This window comes from Sorex araneus, chromosome 8 (genome assembly GCF_027595985.1).
Source record: "Sorex araneus isolate mSorAra2 chromosome 8, mSorAra2.pri, whole genome shotgun sequence".
Lineage (NCBI taxonomy): Eukaryota > Metazoa > Chordata > Mammalia > Eulipotyphla > Soricidae > Sorex > Sorex araneus.
In genome coordinates, this window is record NC_073309.1 from 15,041,077 (window position 1) to 15,055,470 (window position 14,394).

The window sequence follows — 14,394 nt, forward strand, 5'->3', positions numbered from 1 at the left end:
TCGGTGTCCTGCAGTTCAGTGTATATACAATTAGCTTTGTCCATTCACCTTCCTGCCCTGATACCTAGCTACTGGTCCTTGAGCAACACTTTGGAGTCCAGCAGCCTTTGAAGTTGAAACCACCTCTCACACCATTTGGAAATGATCATACACTTGTCAGTATTGTGGAATCCAGTGACCTGAACCAAATTTGGTTATCAAATGTCCCAACACTTGGTGCTCTATACTATTAGACTCAAGGTTATAGCACAATTTACTTCTCATCTGTAGCAGAAGTCTTCATTGTAAGTTACTTTATAAGGTGTAGAAGAGATGACTGTGGATTTAACTATACAGAAACACAAACTTCAATTACCAAAAATATTAGGGAAATATGTCTCTGCCAAATGAACACAGCAAACCTTCAGCAACTGGTCTTTGAGAAAGTAGAAATCCAGACATTTCCCAACTAAGTTCAAAATAATTTTCTACAGGGACCTAGAGAGCACAAAAAGACATAGGAATATCACTTAAGGATATGGGAAAAACAATGGAACAAAATTCACTCAATAGAAGATAGATATAGGAAACAGGAAAAGGAACCAAACAAATTTTGGAGCTAAGCAAAACAATGACTAATTGAGGAATCGAGAGCAGCAATAGCAGATATGAATAGGTTTATAAGAGAGAATGTGTGAACTAGAATAAGTGAGCTAGAATCTGGATCAATGGGAGCACTGTAGCACTGTCATCCTGTTAATCATAGATTTACTCGAGCGGGCACCAGTAGCGTCTCCAATTGTCTCAGCCTTGAGATTTTAGCATCTCTCTCCGCGGATGCAGCACGCCAGCTGGATGTCCTTGGGCATAATGGCTATGTGCTTGGTGTGGATGGTGCAAAAGTTGGTATCCTTGAAGAGCCCCACCAGGTAGACCTCACATGCCTCCTGCAGGGCCATGGTGCCCGGCTCTGGGAGCGCAGGTTGGTCTTGAATTCCTGTGCGATCTAGCGTACCAGCCTCTGGAATGGCAGCTCGTGGATAAGCAGCTCAGTGGGCTTCTGGTAGCGGTGGATCTTGCACAGCGCCACAGTGCCGGGCTGGTAGTGGTGTGGCTTTTTCAGGCTGCCCGTGGCTGGCACTCTATTACGGGCTGCTTTGGTGGCTAGCTGCTTGCAGGGTGCCTTCCTGCCTGTTGACTTGGATCAATGTAGATAATATAATTGTAGTATTGTCGCACTGTTGTCCCATTGTTCATTGATTTGCTCGAGCAGGCACCAGTAACGTCTCCATTGTAAAACTTGTTGTTACTGTTTTTGGCATATCAAATACTCCAGGGATAGCTTGCCAGGCTCTGCCGTGTGGTACTGTTGGTAGCTTGCTGGGCTCTCTGAGAGGGATGGAGGAATTGAAACCAGGTGGGTCGCATGCAAGGCAAACGTCCTACCTGCTGTGCTATTACTCCAGTCTAGATAACATAATTACAGAGACAAAATAAAATGAGTAAAAATATTCTATGCAGTATTGGAGTCCCAGGAGAAGACTTATTTAAGAAAATAAGTGTGTTTGCTTATTTAAGAAATCAATGGCTGAAAATGCTGGGAATTTGAGACCTCTAAGTTAATGAAGCTAATAAGAACACCTCAAAATTTCTATCTAATTTTTTATCAATAAAACTAAAAATTGTCTAAAAACAAAGGAGAAAAGAGACATTTAAAGTCAGTAAGAGAGGAGTTGGAGCAATGGCACAGCGGGTAGGGTGTTTGCCTTGCATGCGGCCAACCAGTTTCAATTCCCATCCCATATGGTCCCCTGAGCACCACCAGAAGTTATTCCTGAGTGCAGAGCCAGGAGTAACTCCTATGCAATGCCGGGTGTGACCCAAAAAGAAAGAAAAATGTCAGTAAGAGAAAAAAATCCTCCTTCAAAGAAACTCTAATGAATGGATTACTCAGCAGAAACTTTACATGCCAGGGTAAAAATGGAAGGGTACATTTTAAGTCCCAGAAGAAACTATCAAGAATTTCAATACACAAAACAATAGGTAGATGCCATTTGCCTTTCTATACACTATAAATATCTGGAAAAGTAAATAAAACTCTTTCACAACAGCAGAACATCCAATAAATACTCAGGGCAAAACATAACCAAAGTAATTAAATATCTGTGCACTGAAAATTATAAAATTTTAATTAAACAATTTGAAGAGGACTTAAACAAATAAAATACATGATGTGTCTATGGATAAGAAGAATATTATAAAAATGCCCATATTACCCAATACTACTTAGAGATTCATAGCAATGCTCATTAAATTTCAATATTTTTTTCTCAGGAACAGTAAGAAATGTTTTAACATCCTTTTGAAGTCACAAAATATTCTCAGTAGTGAATGACGATGAAAAAGAATAACAGCAAAAGCATCATATCTCCTGATTTCAAGCTATACTAAAAAGTTATAGTAATAAAAACTATATGGCACAGGCATAAAAATATGTACATAACACAAATACTAATGAGGAGATACTGATTAGAGGGTACAAACTGCCAATGATAGTAACAACTAAGTTACAAAGTAGTAAGCATAATACTGCTATATTATATAATTTATTATGGCTAAGAGAATAATTTTCAAATGTTCTCACTGTAAGGCAAATATTAGATTATAGGAGGTAAGTAATATTTAGATGGTAATCATTCTGTAATTTCTAAATGTATCAGAGTAACACTTGTACACTTAAACTTGCACAGTGGTCATGTATATCGCCTCTGTCTAGTACCTAGAAAAAATTCAGATTCCCCAAAGGAAAGGTGCTGAGAATAAACCATATCACTCTACAGTTTTGTTGCAGTCACTTTTCTTGAAGAGGATAATGAGGACCCTCCTGAAATCAAATTTCCAGGTGGCAGACAAGAGGTAGCTTTGAAAGAAGTCATTTCACAAGGAGAGCAATCATCCCTGTCAAAGAACTCCTTTGTGGCACAAGTATATAACCCCCAAACAATGTAAGATTAACAGCTCTATGCCCATATCAGAATGATGAAGAAATAACTACAAATCCATTACAAAATCAACAGCATTGTTATAAATGACAAACTGGAAATGACAGCATAGCAAAACAAACACAAGAAAATTATGAAGAGTAGCATATCTTTTATTTATCTTACATCATTTCATTTGGGAGGCAGGCCATATCCGCCAGGGTTCAGGAGCTATTCTTGACTCTCTGCTCAGGTATAACCACTAGTAGTGCTCAGGAAGCCATCTATTGTGCCTGGGATCTGAACTGTTGTTGGTAGTAAGCAAAGGCAGTATTCAACTCTTATACTACCTCTTGAGCCCCGTAAGGATTCTTTTAAAGATAAAAATTATGGATCCAAAAAGAAACCTGAATGGCTGAATGCATGCTTTGCATTCGGGAGGTCTGCATTCACCCCTGAAACTGCACATGGTCTCCTGAGCACCACTAGAAGCAACTCCCGAGCACAGAGCTGGAAGTAGCCCCTGAGGACTGTTGGCTCTGGCTCCAGAAAACAAACAAAAATTCCTACTACAATAAAGAAGTAAAATTAGGGAAAAAACCATGCCAAGAAATCTCCAAAGCTTATATTTTCTTCTGTAAAGTCTATAAAAAATGAAAAAACATTCCGTCTCAAACAACTCTTTTCAGAAAACAGAACCCTAGAAAACACTTTTTGACGTTCTGTGTAAGGTCATCATAACTCTGTTACCATAACCTGGCAAGAATATTATTGGAAAATTACAGACCAATATCCTTCATGATTATAAATGCAAATGTACTTAAAACGTTTCATAAATATTAATCCAAAAATACATAAAAGGGTAATGCATCATTGGGATTTATTCCAGGAATAAAATATTAGTTGACTTGGGCATGCTAAATCAACATAATCTATAACATTAACCAAAAAAGGGGGGAAATTATATGATTATCTTAATAGACACACATACAAACATACACAAAGCATTTGGCAAAATTCAATCCTAGTGACTATTCATGGAGAAAAAAACTCTCTTGAGTATCTAGGTTTGGTGTTCAGTGAGTTTTTTTTCTGTGTTATTTTGGGATCCATACTCATTTGTTTTAGGGCTTACTCTTTGCTCTGCACTCAAGGATCACTGCTGGACCCTATGGGATGCCAGGAATTGAGCCTAGGTCAGCTAAGTGCAAGGAAAAGAACCTATTAGCTTCTCCATCTCCCTCAGATAATCTATAACTAGATTATTTTTCAAAATAGTAAAGTACAAACATAAAAAAATCTGGTCAATAGTTCACCTTTATGTGAAATTCTGAGTTTGTTTTGTTTTGTCTGGACAAGGACATTTACTATTACAAGTTCTACTCAAAAACATACCTCGCGGGTTTTTATAATGGTTTTTGTTTTGTTTAGTTGTTGTTTTTGCCAGTGCACTAAAGCAAGAAAAATAAATAGAAAGCATAAAATTAGGAACAAATGATACATTTATACTCATATGATTGTTTACATAGAAAATCCCAGGGTATCTTAAAAATACTACTACAATTAAAATTACCAATGTTGTTGCATACTAATTAACACCACAAAATAGACAGCTTTTATAGACTAAATTGACAGTGAGTTCTTTAAATGGTCCACAGTGATGCCTATTTTCCACTATTGCTTCCCTGGATAGTCTCCACAGACATAAGGTAAGAGTTGTCTTAAGTGGCTGACAGAATAAGGCAAGCAACAATGTCCACTTGCAGAAATTAGGTCATCAAAGGTATTGTTGCTTCTGACTAGATTTCCTGGATCACTGATTGTAGAGGAATCTGGTTTCCCTGCCCTAAGAGCAGTCAGCTTAACCAATAGCAATGTAATTGGTACCAAACTGCCAAGCATGTGAATAAATTAATATTTAATGGGATCATGTAGTCCTGGTGAGGACTTTATCTGACTTTAGTTCTGTTCTGCATTTTATTACAACCTCAGGAAAGACCTGAAGCTGAACTTTCCATCATATTAGCTCCAAATTTCTGACACATGGGAAGTATGAGAAATAATGAATGGTGACTTATTTATAAGGCACTACTGTTGAGTATTTGTTTATGACAACTTATAACTAATATAGTGATGGAAAAAATTTTAAAAATAAATGCTGTACATTGTGGGTATATATTTTTTACAAATGTAAATAACCTCTATATGGAAAACTAGAAAAATTCTGAGGGAAAAAAAAATCTACATAAATGAGATTCACCATTTTAATGGATTAGACAATCCAATATTATCAGGAAGCTATTATTCCCCAAATTGTTCAAAATATCTAATTAAAATCCCAGCAGGCCTACATGTACTGATAGATAAGCAAATTGTAAAATTTATATACATAAATGCACAAGGGATAAAGTAGCCAAAAACTGTCTTTATAGAGGACTGAAATCACCTGGTTTCAGATTTAGTGAAAAGCTTCAGTAATGAAGATTATATGGTTGCATTATGAAGACAAACAAACCAATTGGGGCAGAATTGAGAATCCATAAATAAACTAATATTTATCAGTGCTAGGGAATTCAATGGGCAGAGAAAGTCACAGTTGGATCAATTGAACATCTATGTAGAAATATAGGAGACCCTCAATTTGATGAACTACCATTCATAAAAGCTCATTTGAGATGGATTTATTCCTAAATTAGAAGTGGATCATAAAAGTAAAAACTATAGTACTTCTAGAATAAACATAAAAGAATATACCCTAAGGTAGAAGAAAATTTCTTGGAACTCAAACTGCACTAATAACAAAAAAGGGAAAAATTACACTTTAGTAATACTAAAATCTGCTCTTGCAAAAAGTACCACCAAAACACTTGCAGTTGGGGAAAATATTTGCAAAGGGCTTTTATATAAAGTATACAAAGAATTTTATAGTTCAACAATGAAACAATCCGACAAGAAACTGGTCAGATGACTTGCAATAAAAATATACTCTTAGCTTAGTAGTTAGGAGAAAATTAGTCTGTTTCTCAAGAAAATGCAAATCCAAAACACCACAAATAATACTTTATAAGCAGATATTAGAATGCCTGTCATTTAAAATGCCAATGATACTAAGGGTTGGAAAGAAGGTATAATATTCTGGAACTCTTAGATTGCTGATGGGAATGTAAAATGGTTCAACTGTAGCGAAACAATTTAAGAGATTTGTTCATATAAAGTAAAAATATAGTTGCCCTATGACTCAGAAATCCCATTCTCAGATATTTGTCCAAGTCAAACAAATGTGTATTTTCACAAAAGATTTGTCGAAGAATGTCCATAGTCACTTTCTTCATAATTGAGCTCAACTCCAACGTCCACCTAGAGATAAATGAATAAGTAGCATGTGATACCTTCCCACAATTAAAAACAATTCAGCAACCAAATGAGATCAACTTCTCCAACACACCATGGCAGTGAAAAATCACCAAAGCATTCTTTTGGGTCAAAGTGACTAGATATCAAATAATACGGACTGTAGAACGGTCTTTTGAAAAATTTCAGAACAAGCCGGATGGTTTATGATGGCAAGGAATAAGGATAGGAATGGTCCCTGCAATTGGAGCAGGTGGAATCAGATGGTGCCTGAACAGGATGGGGGGTGGGGGGCATTCTGGGTTGACGTTAACCACCTATAGTTTAACTGGGATGGCGGTAACATGCATTTGTCAAAGTTAAAGAAGCGGCACATTGAGTACCTGAGAGTTTTGTTGTATGTACACGATAGCTCATTCAGAAATATTAAACGTCAGAAATATTGATGAGAAGTTTTCAACCTTTTTACATCCAAGATACGCTCAAAGCTGAAACCAGCTGTTCAGGTCACACCCACTGAGGAAGAACAGTGGTTTTCAACTTCTTGATGCCTGTGGACCAGGCAGAGAAAACTCCTAGCTTATCTTTCTTAAGTTTGATTCACTAAGGGGCGGGAAGTGGGGTCAGCGCTCCCAGCCAGACTTCCTGATTCAAAATCCCATGCTTGTCCTTTTTTGATCCACTGTTTCCTATGCTCGCCTCTGGGGAAGCCTCTGGCTTTGCACCAGTGTCCTCGCAGCCCTGAGCCTGAGCTGGGAATTGGGCAGCCCACCCCGCCCCCTGACATCTCCCAAGGGCCTTTCTCTGCTTGTGACTCCACTCCTGTGCCTGCGACAGAAAAACCTCCCCAGTGTCTCCCCGCTGGAACATTTTGCTTCCTTAGGCCCATGAGTTCTGCAAATTGGAGGCTGATTTCTCTCAGGGGAACAATCTCCACTTAACGTCAAAGCCACCAAGGGGCTCCTCTCATCTCAGAAGCATTTGTTGAGCTGAGAGAGGTGTTTTCACTCCCAGGGCAACTTGCCCACAATCACCAAGCCCGCCTCCTCTTGCTCTTACAATGAGGGGCCACCCACCAGGCACCAATTCCTTAAATATTACTGCACCTGTCAGGCAATTCTGAGCCTCAGGAGGGGGCTGGCTGGCTGTTCAGAGCTCCTGGCTCTCCATGAGGCCTGCAGGCCTTTGCTTCTCAAATCCCCTTTTGACCTTCTGAGACAGGAGGATGTTGTACCCAGAGCACAGAGCCTGAGGCTGCCAGTTCCTACCAGTCAACTTGGGCACCTTCCTCCTTCACAATCATTCATGATATTCTCTCTCCTGCTGACACCTGCCTTATTAGGAACCCGCTCTGCTCAGCAGCACCCCATGAGCAGTGGCCTGGGCCTCCAGCCTGCCCAATGCGAGTTGAGCCCCAGAGGGAAATGACTTAAGAGTTCAGGATCCCCCAGGGGAAACTCAGAGACTTCTGAATGGGGAAGTCCCCAAGGGAGAAGCTCAGATGCCAGGATATTCCCCTCCCCCCACCCCAACCCACACCATGTATCCTGATTGGATTTTATTTTTGGAATTCGTTGGTCTTTGTAGAACAGAATAGTACAAGCTTTCTGGCTGCAGGCCTATGTCATTTGCTCTCTCGTTTGCAGTTTGGAGTAAGCTCTCCTTCCTGCCTATCTACCAGCCATGCCTTCACGTCCAGGGGTTAAAACCAAGTGTCCCCCTGCAAGCTGATGTTCTGGCTCTCCGCACGTCCATGGAGCAGGGCTGTGATCCCAGCTGCCCACTTCAGAAGCTAAGGGAGTTGGAGGGAAATGCCACCTGGAGTTTGTACCACTGGAAAGATGCTCAAAGATGCCTTGTGATCATTAGAGAAACAGTTGAGCCGGTGCCCCTCAGCTTCAGCTCCCAGGAAACAAAGGTGCCCTGGGAACTGGTCCCCCTTCCCTTTCCCCCACATGCAGTCTGTACCCATGGGAAGACTTACGGTGTGGGTCAGGCAGAAGGAGCACAGACTTCTGGTTCTGATCCCAGAGTCACATACCACATGCAGGTTGAGCGGGAGTGGCCGGGCAGCATGTGCTCAGAGCTGCCTGCTCCTGGCCTTAACCAGGGGCTTCTGAGGCCATGGCCAATGGGTACAGGCCTGGCTGCAAGCAAAAAGTAGAGAAGGGAGAGAATTGCAGTCCAAGCTGGACAGATCTCGCTGCTGGAGAAAGCCAAGCAGGGAGGCCTGAGGACAGTCACTGGGTAACCAAGGGCAAAAAATACAAGGCAGGTTCTGGGGTTCGAGTTTGCATTTCCTTCTCTGCTCCACCTCTTGTCAGCTCTGTTGCTTTGGGAAAACGTATTGGCTTCTCTGAACCTTCTGCTTCTTTCTCTGTGACCCGAGGGAATATATTGTGTGAGGTTGCCCTGAGAGTCCCAGTAGATCGTGGATATTATAACAAGTAGATCATACATAGTAGAGCAGGAATGCATCTCTGGGCCTGAAGATTCAGTAGTCTGGAATAAACGATTTTCTTGGTTTAATGTTGAGTCAAGTTTAGTTTGAGGTGTTATGCCTGACTTTTCACCAGTGGAGAATGGTGAAAATATTAGGAGCATGTTTTAATATCAATATTTTAATATTAATTTTAATAAGATAAGATCAAAATCCAATATTGGGAATTCTATCCTGGGCTACAGAAAGCTCATAAAGTTCATTTTCTTACTAAACGCAAGTGCGTTCCGGTTGATGGAAATGGTTCTCTTCCCAGAAGCCTTCTTTGATCCCTGCCATCCAGATCGCTGCTTCTCAGGGCCTCAGTGCTCTGGCTCAAATGAAGGTTCGCATTCAGTCAGGTCAGGGCCTGAGACTGCACTTCTGGCAAGCAGCCGGATGTGTGTGTCTGAAACTGGATCATGAGTCACAGTTTGAAGAGCCAGGGTGCAAGATTGCAAGTCATTTCTGTATCAGAGATGAATACAGGAATTCATGAATATAGGAATACATGAATGTGTGTGTGCCCCTGTGTATGCCCCTCTGAGTATGTGAGCACCATGTGCTTGCCTGCATTTCCTATGGCTCTGGGTTCTTCTCTAAAACAAGACCAATGAATGCCTCACAAATGGGCCCTCCATTGTTCAGACTCAGGAAGGAGGCAGGGGGCCGCCCAGTTGAGAAAGGGCTGAGGATGTGATGCTGCGGGGGATACCTGGGACACCAGCAGTGCTGGACTCCTCCAGGGCTGCACCCAGTAATGGGTGACCACGTGGTGCTGGTACATGAATCAGAGTTGGATGCATGCTACCCCCCTCCCCCCAGATAGCTGCACCATCTTCTGGTCCCTATTTTAAAAAGACTTTAAAGCACAATCTTTATTTATTTATTTTTTTGCAGTTTTTGGGTCACACCCGGTGATGCACATGAGGTTACTCCTGGTTCTGCACTCAGGAATCACTCCTGGCGGTGCTCAGGGGACCATATGGGATGCTGGGGATCAAACTCGGGTCGGCCTTGTGCAAGGCAAACGCCCTACCGGCTGTGCTATCGCTCCAGCCCCTAAAGCACAATCTTTTAAGAAAGATTTTAAAGCAAAATCATTTAAGAAAGATTTTAAAAAGATTTTAAAGCAAAATGTGAATAGTGGGAGAGGGTCACGCATGCAAATAATCCTTCCACTATTTTCTATTTCTTTTCCAGGAAGCTGCTTCATCAGACATGGCAGAGCTCGGGAATCTCCCCACCATGTCAGAGAAATGCCCAAGTCCAGGGGAGGAGGCAGGTGACTTGTACTTCCTGGCGCCCTTTTAGTGGGAAGGGTGATATTGATGGCACTGGCTCCTGTTTCCCAGACTCCTCTTCCCAGCCGCACACACAGTGGAATCCCATCTTTATATCAAGGGCATTTTCCGCAATGAATGAGCATCGTGGTGAGTGAGCAGGGTGAGTGGAGTGACATTGCTGGGAGTGATCCACGATGATGGGCAGATTCCACTGTACATGGAAAGGAAATGAAATTCTCTTGGCACTCCAGGGCCAGGGAGAGAGGAAAATGCCTCATTGTTCAGTTCTGCGAGGGGGAGAGGCTGCACGTGGCGATAAAGAGACCTGTGTTTGTGCAAACAAGGCGTGGGCTTCCAGTTTGAAAGACGCATTTGTTACACCAAAGCTCGAAATAGGAAATATGTGTGGGCAGAAACAAGGGAGATGAAAGGGGAGAAAACTAATTATTATGGCCACTGCATATGTGTATCAGGGTATTTATATAATGTGTTAAACTTCTTCTGTGGGGAAAATGTTCGTCATCCCAGTGAGCAAGAAACTTTGCCCTGACAGTGGATTCTAAGACTTCCGTATTTTAGCTCATGAGATTGTTTCTTTCTACTAGAATATTTCTGCTGCCCCTCTCCTTTCTGCTCATCTTTCAGTGACTGCCACCTTCTCAGCACCTTCTTTCTTTTTTTCACGCTTTTTACTTACTCAATAAGTGTGTTTTTTATTTTCTGTTCTCAGACATATGGCAGTTATAAATGTTAAATAAGAAATGAGAGGCACGATGGCTGGGGGGAATGTTCTAACTGCAGAATCTATAAAAGGAGGAAAATTCATGGAGACCTTCATCTCGATGGGACCAAACACTCTCAACCAAGGATTATTAAATATATATAGAGAGAGACATAGATGTAGATAGATAGATAAATATATTTATCTATATCTCTTTATATAGAGAGTAGCAAACCTGTGTATATGTGCAACAAACCTGCCAAGTGATATATATATATATGTATATATAATAAAGAGAGAGAGAGAGGAAGAAAAATGGAGAGAACTCTTAGGCAAAGGAGGGTGTGTATTCTTTGAATCAAGGTTTTCAGAAATCTCCTCCAGTTCTGACAGTCATACAAGAATGATTAGTAACCCGACTCACTCTTCTGATAAATATTTATGAACCAACTTACCATTAACAAAGCATTGTGCTGGGTGTTGAAGAATATTCAATTCAGGAACAACATTAGTTAGTTAAATTCTAAACAAACCTTTTCTACCAAGCACCCAGAGAAGACTTTTTCATTAGAAGGTGGTGAGGTGTAGTGACATCTCTCCATGCCTATGAATCTTTTTTTTAAAAAAAGATATTCTTTTTTTTATGATTTATTTTTTAATTGAATCACTGTGTCACCATGAGATACAGCTACAAAGCTTCTATGATTGAGTTTTAGTCATACAATGTTCCAACACCCATCTCTCCACCAGTGTACATTTCCCATAACCAATATCCCCTATATTCCACCCCCACCCCCCACCCCCAGCCTGCCTCTATGGCAGACACTTTCTCTCTCTCTCTCTCTCTCTCTCTCTCTCTCTCTCTCTCTGTACTTTAGGGCGTTATCGTTTGCAACATAGAATCTGACAAGCCATCATGTTTGGTTGTTTGCCCACTTTTACCACACATCGCTAATTTGCGGTGATCCCTTCCAACCATTGTCATACTGGTCCCTTTTTTTTTTTATCACAACTGCCCTCTCCCCCAGCCCTGAGGCAGTGCGCCTATGGATCCTGTATGGAACAATGGAACAGGAGGATTGTGTTTGGAAACCCTCCCTACTTCATATCACTAACCAGACGGTTTTGTAGCTTGTGAAGCCGTCCTGCAGCTTACCATGAGGTTTGGGGGCTGGGGCTGGGGGCTCTTATGAATATTTGAATGATTACAAGTAAAAATAAGATTCTTGAGCTCATCTTTTTTTAGTTCAATCGTGCCTAGGACACACTGGGTAATTTGTTGTTAGTGATTTTTGTTTTCCTTTTGGATTTTCTAGTACAGAATGCATTGTGAACAGCATAACAAATCAAGACTGAAAAGGGAACTATGAGAACATCTTCCCCATTCACTATGAAAATGATTTTCATAACATGCCTTTCAGCCATTAGGGGATTAAATCTTTTAAGGAATTTGTTGAAATGCTGTACTTAATGCTCAAGGAAAACTAACGAGGTGGTTTTCAATTTTGTAGTTTATCAGAGTTACCAGTGGACATTATGAAATATTAAGATTCTAGGAACTACCTAGGCTTTGTCTGAGCTGAGGCCAGAAAACCTGCATAACAAACCTGCTAAGTAATATTATAGATGTTCTTTGATCAGGTTGAAAAACATAGTGAAGAACTAGAATTCTACCCATATTCAATGAGTGATTTTAAGTGTTTTATTAAGTGATTTTAATGTTTTTTTTTATTGAAATGACATGGAAGAGGCTGGAGAACTAATAAGGAGGTTAAGACCCAGGTTTGATCCCTACACTATCGATACTGTGGGCACTTCCAGGGAGGCCCCAGTAATTCCTAGCACCACAGAGCTCAAGCATCCTTGAGACCCAAAAATGAACCTCCCTAAACCACTTGAAATCGCTTGGGAGCCCCCCCCCCACCACTCCCCAAAGAATCCCATGGGTGAGAATGATGACAGGTGATTTAAAATGTGTAACGCACCTGTCACTCTTATTACCATGTGAGTAATAGTAGGTGCCTTCTTTCTGGCACTCTGCTAAGAAAAACAGAGGTTCTTAAGGGTAGATATCACTACATAATAGTTTCTAGGCATAGCATATAACATCAGAAAGATACAGGTTTTAGAGTGTCAGAGCATCATGTTAACCCAATAGGCCAGAGAGATAGGCTGTCTTGCACCTGGTCGACCTGACCTGATCCCCAGCACCAGAAATGGTTCCCTAAGCATTACCAAGAGTAGTCCTTGAGCACAGGGCCAGGAGTAAGCTCTGAGCGGAGTCAGTGTGCCGGCCCCTCCCACCCCAAGAACCAAGAGTCAAGAGTTCAGAACAGAAATAGTTCTTCTAATTTAGAAAAGTGAGAGTTGAGGATCAGAACATATGAATCATATGAACCTATATTCACTGCAGTATCTACAAGAGCTAAGATTGGAAAACAAGATATATGCCCGATGACAGATGTGTGGATAAAGAAATTGTGCACATATATATATGTATATATATATATATGTACATAGACATTGTGATTACTACACAGCTGCAAGTAAAGATGAAATCCTACCTTTTCTACAACTTGGATGGAAATAAAGGGTATCATATTAAACAAAAAGTCAGCAGGAGGCGGATAAATGTCAAGTAATCTCACAATTGTTACATAACAGAAAAATGTGAGTAAACAATGGAAAATGAAAACAAACTTTTGAAATCTGAGAACAAAATTGAGGTTATCACATGGAGGTGGAAAGGCATGGGGAGGGATGAGGGAGTTCAATATTAACACATCTATAACATGTGTATACATATATAGTACATATATGTATACATATATAGGAAGAAGATTGAGAAACTCCAAAAGCAAGGTGCTATAGTGTTTTATTTTTTTAATGAGATTCCACTGTATTATGACCCGGCCTGTTGGGATTAAGTCAAGACACCAGAAGGGAACCAAAGCTTTGCAAAGTTTCAGAATGACAATACAGGGGTCACGATCCTAAGAATCTGTCCCAGTGCAATGCTCAATAGGCCATAGGAATAAACTAAAATCCCAGAACAAAAGATCTGTATGTAGATGGAGAAGCCTTACTTGTTTTAATGTTGAATCAAGAATCAGTTTTCCAGAGGAATATTAATAAAAACATCACATTCAATGTTAAGTGGTTGAGCTTTGAAGGAAGTCAGGGAGTTAACATTCATTTTCACAACTAGCACAGTCGAGAATAAAAGTTTGCAGTTTACTATATAAAGAAACTCATTAATACATGAAAATTATATATATAATTGATGTTTTTAAAAATTATTTCATTGATCCGGTCCTGTCAAATCATTTTAAAATTAATTTTCTCATTCTGGCATCAAGGTTGTTGATGTTATAAATATAACTTTCCATTAACTATTATCTCTAAAATTTCAAAACATGCTTCCTGGCTATTTCTAGCTACCAATTTGAGGATTGCCATAGCATTCACAATGAGATATTTCCTAATGTCCTAGAGCAAAATGGTGATTTTCACATGATAAAAATTTCCATTGAAGAATAAAGGCTTAGTTCTTTATTTCATCGTAAAATAAACATTGGTGCAGATGAAGAGCACAAG

The 14,394-nt window shown here is 40.3% G+C and overlaps 1 pseudogene; it reads right to left on the reverse strand.

Annotated features, from left to right (window-relative positions):
• Positions 1–797: 797 nt before the first annotated feature.
• Positions 798–11,399, reverse strand: LOC101553734 (histone H3.1-like; annotated as a pseudogene).
• Between the last annotated feature and the right edge of the window lie 2,995 nt (positions 11,400–14,394).